The following is a 7,542-nucleotide window of genomic DNA, read 5'->3' on the forward strand; positions in this document are numbered from 1 at the left end:
GTATAAGATATCGTTATAACATAAACTAAAATAAAACTAGAAAAAAACTAAAAGGAACCAAGGGCATATATGTATATATGTAGTACCTAGATTAACCTGGACCCAGAATCTCTATTCGGCATAAAATTATTTAAATTTAATTTGTTTTCAAATTTTCTTAATAATCAACGAGAGATATGAAAGAATCATAATTCAAGAAATTCTAAATTTCAGTATCAATTCACTAAATAGAAGTTGTTTCTTTTTTTAGTTTTATCAATTCTGGAAACCATTTGAATTCTTATCTTCGAAAATTTAATTGCTTTTTATTAAAAATCAGACTTCTCGTTCGGGGAATTTTGAGAAGAAACAAGCGATACAGAAAAACGGCCTATGCCCGAACGCATATGCAAATGGAGCACGAACAGCCACGTCGTTGTTCCGAGTAACATGACTTTGAAAAATCATCCGCGCCTCTGTATATCAGAAATTTGAGCTCAGAACGATCTCGGCTGCCCAATCGTAGAGGTATAAGCACCGGTTGGCCTTGCAAAAAATGCACATCTCACGAGCTCCGAGTGACTCTTCCCGGCCGAAAAGACATTCCGAACGACACGGAACGTTCCCGTCCGGAAAGTGGATCGTCGGTTTCTCTGTTGATCGCATGCTTCTCATGCCACGAGCTGATGTGTTAATTCTTATCGTTCGCGATGCGAAGACGCGAATAAAAAATGCCAGGAAATTTACTCTTCGTCTAAAGGGCTTTTGCTGGTCGGCGCAACCTACGTATGTGCCTTTCCACGAAATGAAACACGTTTGTTAAAAATGTGGATTGCGTGGAATCGAGATATGCGACGGAACGAGTCGTTTGCGTAAAAACCGTGGCGACTATCTTACGTTTTCTTCGTTTTTTCTCGACAACTTATGGAATAGATCCGATGTTTGCGAGCGAAGACGTTGCGAGCAATGTTTGTTATTTTAAATAAAAATTGTGATAAAAGGGAATAACCGTAGGTTTATTATTGTGTCGCAACAAATCAAACATCTCTCTGATTAAAATACTTTTTTTTAAATTGCTTTTTAACAAAATACATTTATTGATATAGTAGGTAATAATATAATAGTGAAGCGAAAACTCTTACTTTTGATTACCTAAATGAAATATAATTATTCATATCTTATATGCTTTTCTTCTTATCTACTGTCAGATAAGTTTGTGATAGTATGTAAAAGTGAACTGGTTGATTTCTTCTTTCGAAAACGAATTGCCATTTATGGTAACCGGAACACCAGCAATTTAAATGGTGCAAGCAAGTTCAAATATTCATAAAATTCATCCATTCCAACGTCTGGCACGCATTCCTGCGTTAACGATCGATTTTACGTGAACAAAAACCGATGGAACGGTGATTTTTCACGCGAAACACGACATGTATCTACTTATATAAAACATATAACTTGTTGCCTTGTCAGGAAAATGTACAGGATGATTCATATAATGTGTCAGGATCAATTTCAATCGAAATTGGTACAAAACTCTATTTATACAGTACCTAATCAAAGAATGCACTAGGACGGCTTTTCATTTGAGAGTGGTTTCCTTGGCGTATACATTTTTAAGGTAAATTTATTTTTTAATTTTCTGAACAAACAATAAGGAATATAAAAACAACTACATTTGAAGAGATTACGAACTTCAGTGTCAATTCATAAGAAAATAGTTCTATTTATTGATTCTTTTACACTATTCGCTTGGGAGTTTGAATTATTACTTAAAATAATTTCATAGCTTTTTATTAACATATAAAATATTATGTACAAAACTGCTTACAAAATAAATATAAATTAAAAAAAATCCCATAAATTTTAGTTGCAAATATTATAACACGAATAAAAATAATTATATATATTCTATATATAATCATATATAATAACTATATATAATAATAATAATAATTATAATTATAATTATATATAAAACGTTTATTAAACCAAAGCAATAATTATTCTGGAAATAGCTTGTTTCTGAGTGGTTTTCCATTGTTTTTAAATTATTTCAAGCAAATTTAAATGGTCTACATAAAAAAATGGAGATAGCTTCTTTTATTGTTAACTTTAAGCTTGTTCTATAAATTACAAGGACATTGAAGAAGCACATATATCAAAATATTTCGAACAGAATTTTATTCAATTAAATTTTAATTGTCATATTATACGCCTACTTACATGCAGTCAAAAACGGCGGCATTCAATTAAATCTTCAAAGAATATTTAAGGCGAAGAGTGATTAAGATGGTTGAGATTAAAGTAGGCTGATAAATATTAAAAGTTTATATTCATGAAGATCAAGCAAATGCCCCGTTTATCAAATTGCTCTGACGTATACGATAATTGTTGTGCAAATTTAGAAATTTACGATGACCACTTTTAAATTACAAGCTGAGTGCTATAATGAAGATTAATTCAAGCGTGTCGACTAACATAATTGAAAAGTAAATTAAGCTGTGTCTTTCAAAATTTCTTAAGAAACCAAACGAGATTGAGCAGAACTTAATAAGAAGAGGTTTTCTAGATGGAAAATTTTCAAACATTTATCAAAGTCACATCTATTTTTTTTAATATCATGTCGTCGTTTCAACGTAGAGTCATCAACGATTCGTTGAAGCATTTCTAATGCATTTTTCTATTTATTAACATATAATATATTTATCTACATGATAGAGTAGTACTAATACAGTATTTTACACAGATAGTAGATAATTCTTTGTCAAGTCTACTTAACAATAAACGCTACTGTAAATTGGAAAAGTGTATAATAAACAATAAACACCTTAAATAGATCAAGTGCTAAAAAATTCACGATTATCTACTTCTATTTATCTACATCTACCTATCTACGTTGGCAACAGGTAACATACATTATACATACGTTGCATTCTTGCTACAAAAGTGAATTCAAACAATATATTTATGGCAGGTGTTACTGCTATGAGAGTTAGTTAGAGTTCTTTAGAATTATAAATTGAAGATAACAAAATTGACCTTTGATCCTATTCTATGAATAATGATCGTATTTTATGATAATGTATACTTACATCAACTACCCAAAAGCCAGATCTTTGAAGAAGCTCTGTAAGAAACTAGTATTTTGAACACAGTTTGAAACTTAATATTTTTAAGTTGTAAATGGTGAAATATTACTCATTCGATTCGCAAATTCGATTTGAACGATTTTATCACACATTACAATACGATATTGTAGTTATCTGTTACCAGATGGTTAGGTGGTAATTGCCTTTTCAAGTTATTCGTGATTCGTCGTTCGATATTAATGCAATTCCACGGGTAAGATGGTGGATACTTGTCAGAGGGCAAAATCATTCCGAAATGATGCTTAACCGCGCACCTTCACATCCGGCAAATGAAGAAAAACACAAGTACGGACTGACGCGAGTTTTTACTGTGACAGCCCATCACATTAAAGCGTATCACGAGTTTTGCATGGAAATCGGCGTATCCGATGGATATGAAACCGGTGGTTTTCGAAGAGCGTCACTATGATTATAAATCGTGATTATAAATATCGGGTGATTCGCGTACCGCTACATGCAAATAGGAGGTCAAAGTGTGTGTCAATTCGCTTCATGGACCTTGACGTGCAGGTGAAAAAGCGTACTTCGATTTTGTTTTAGGTAGATGTTTTCGCGCGACGATATGCTTATTTTAAACGAAAGCAGTCCCTTTGCAGAGGAAATTGCCGTTCGATTGACTCGAAAGTGGAAGGAGTATAAATAACGTTGTGAGTCATGTGATTGGAACGGGTGTGTTGTTAAGTTAAATATCTCTTGAGAATAAAAGAAACTGGAAATATATCGTGTCCTCGGAATTTGAGAAAAACCGTGTGATAAAATTCGACGAAGTTAAATGTTAGAAAGTTTAGAAGAATCAATGAAACGAAATACATTGGAAACGATTTAATGATAAGACGAACGCAGTTACTGGAGACAAATTTTATTTAACGAGCAAGTTACATCGAATTTATATGTTAAATTTATGCATTTGAAGTATGTATATTGTATATACGTATATATATATTTTATATAAAATTAATGTAAGTTACTCGTTATTCGAATTTTTGGGGGATTTTAAGCTTCGATATTATTTAGTTTATCGCTCATTGTGCAGAATATTGTGTGCATAAAATAAGAACGATTCTGTTTCTACTAACAGTAATAAATACTTTGATACATTACAAATCAATCGATTTAATAACATTCTCGAACACCGTGGTGTCCGAATATTAATAACAGTCATTACATGCTATAACATACAGTTGCTAGAGCAAATTATACAAATTCCAGAACAAATTAAATTCATTCAAGCATACCATATTACATGAAATTTCCTGGTAAAATTTCTCAAATGCGTTTCCAACCAGACTTTCCTCTTTTCGATGTAAAAGACAGGAAGAATAAAAGAATAAAACGTACAAGGGAATTTCTAGTATATCCTTGTAGAAACCATTTAAGCATTAGTTTCTTTCTTTTCGTTTTCGATGAAGCTGACTTTGTACGAAGTCCTGGTGAATCTTAACGGGTTTTTAAAGTGGCAAGGGCAACTTGCAAACGTGTCGAAGCTCGCGCGAAATCTAGAATCATGATCAGTGAAATTAATTCGTGCTGCACTTTGAATCAGACCGTTCTGCATGAAAATTCAGTGCATGCGAAGTAAATGCGATTACTCGAGAAAGTTCAGTTCATGGGTTTACGAAAAGCCAGCGTATCTTATGAATATTCAAGGGGAATGTGAGTCTCGGCCGAGTCGCGTTTGAGGTGTACAAATAGCCGGCAAACCTATCCGACAACTCGTTCCCTTGTCGTCATTAAGTTCACCATAGTGTCCGTTCCTTGACAACTCTTTATGCACTCCTTTTTCGCTTATACGACTACTCGCCAATACTCGTTGCGTTCTGCACTTTTGCGTTTTCCTTACTAAGCGTGCGTCTATCGCGTAAACAATTCTTCCTTTTAATCTATTCGTTTCCTTGGAGTATGAAACACGATATTGTCAAAAACTTGTAACCCTTTTAGGACTAAATCTATTTTGCATCGAGGAAATAAGAAGTTTTTTCTATCGGTCGATAGGTTCATAAAAACTGTGATCCTTGTGAATGTTTGTCTTTTTCCAGATAGGCAAAAGAACACTTTAGCATGTTTAATAGTTGTATAAATAATTGAATTTAAATAACCTTAATTTCTGTTCTAGATGTACATCTCAATTATGTAAACCATTTTTTTGTAATATCAATTTCATCATATTGCGAGATTCGCTTTTGAATACTAAAATGCGTTGTTATTTAAAATATTGAAAAATTTAACAAAGGCCGCTTTTACTATGAGCTGCCCCTCAATCGTTAATAACAGGTATACAACTTGTTTAATATATTTACAGAGAAGACAACGCGCTAAAATTTTACATCGATCATATGGAGAACCTAATATATTTTTAATATCGTTAAAGTACAACGTTTAAGGCACAATCATCGTTAAATTCAGTAGTCTCTTGGATTTGTTGTTTACATGTTTTGATTCAAGAAATACAATTTTTATTTGCACAATTTGTTTCGTAAGTTAACAAGTTATAGATCTAGAATTTGAAGTATACGACTTTGTATAAACTTTCACTACCCGCATATACATAGGTATATGAACGCGTGTGCGTATCTATATCCACTATTTATTACTTTGTCATAAATACAACAAGTGATTGCTACGAATTTAACTTGCGTCAAATCATGTTAAAGTTACAAACGTTAATGAATCCGTACAAGGGAAAACGAGTCTCATTAAGCAATGTCGGTAAATTCATTCACTGAATCATCAAGTGGTGAACTTTTCAAACCTTGGACGGATCATTTAATTTCGTATCGAGGCGAAAGCGTTGCTCCTCGTGATTTCATTTACAGTTCGTTGGAATTTGTGATTAATATCGGAGGGGAAATTTACTATTGGCAATTCTAAGGGTCTCTGATGAAATTTTTGCACAAAAGTCATCATTCTACGATCATTCTGATTCACCACTAATACAATTTTAGCATCTTTTATGTATTAACGCTAAAGCTACCAAGATACGATCGAAATGACAAATTCGAGATTTTTCATAGAAATTTTATAGATTTACCGCGGTGCATTTTCGATAATTTGAATATTCCTTTGCAAAATACATGGATTGTAAGCGTATTCTATAAATATAAAATATACTTTTAATTATTATTTCTTTTGTAGAAGTTTAAGTATTTTAGTCGTCGATAATTTCAATGCCGATGTAAACATAGTAAAATATATATCTTAATAGATCACAAATAATACGAGCTCAGTGATGATCCTTGCTTCATTTAATTATTGATATTTATAATCTTCAACAATTTCATATTCACATATTAAAAAGTTTTTACTTTAATTTCTTTGCTACAAGTTTCATATCTTACTGATCAGTAATTCTAATGTAAAATCTCTAGACAATTAAACGCATATTGTATGGCTATACACGTAATAAGCGTTCATTCCTTCAAGGCAAAAAATAAAGCAAAATTCTATCGCCGCGGGTTGTTCCAAGCGCAACAGAATCCAAGAAAAAAAGAACGCTAAAAGCCGGGTTATTGATTGCTGGCTCGGGGTATAACGATTCACGCCTTTGCACCCTCTGAATATTTTTATTTTGGATTCGACTGACGTCACGAGTAATTGTACCCATAATACATACTTTCGCAGAGCCTCCGATGCGCTTTTATCGAACGACCGAATGTCGATAATACGCCGCCATATATCAATTTTGCCGTGGCCCAGGAAGAAAAGAGGAAAGCGGTAATAAGATCGAGAGAATGTTGAATGTAGTGCATTAAATATTCATTAAACTCCTGCGAGAACCTTGGCAGGATTGTTTATCGAAAGTATCCCTTGTCTTTCCACCATTTATTTTTCACGATATACGAATATTGTTCTGTAAAATCAATATTTTTTCGAGAAGATAATTTCGTGGAATTGTCAAATCTTGGTTCGATCTAAGTTCGAAGGTTTAATATTAATTTTTTAAATTTGTAAAGTATATTTCGTTATTGTGGGCAGTTCATGTATAATGATTTGTAATAATATGAGAGACAAGAAGAAACGGAGATCAATGTCCAAGAGAAAATTCTGGTTCTCATAAACTACGGAAATTGGTATTCGGTCGAACATCTGTCCAAACTAAGTTTTAATAAACCGAAGAAAATATTCAACAAATTCACAAAAATCCAAAAATGCAAAATTTTCATTTCCTAAAATTCCATGAAGTATTTATCTCACGATGAAATTGATTTCGACGGTATGGCAAAACTCACAAAATAAACTACCAATTATTAATTACGCTATCGACAACCTATCGCGACAAAGATAAAAATTGGACATTTAATAAATTTCAATCCCCTTGTCTATTATATTTTAACATAAATCGTATAATTAACAAGAAAATAAGCAGCCTCACCGCTATTACAGCCGGTTACATCTAATTAATTCCCCTTTCCAT

This window comes from Bombus vancouverensis, chromosome 8, assembly GCF_051014615.1.
Source record: "Bombus vancouverensis nearcticus chromosome 8, iyBomVanc1_principal, whole genome shotgun sequence".
Taxonomy (NCBI): Eukaryota; Metazoa; Arthropoda; class Insecta; order Hymenoptera; family Apidae; genus Bombus; species Bombus vancouverensis.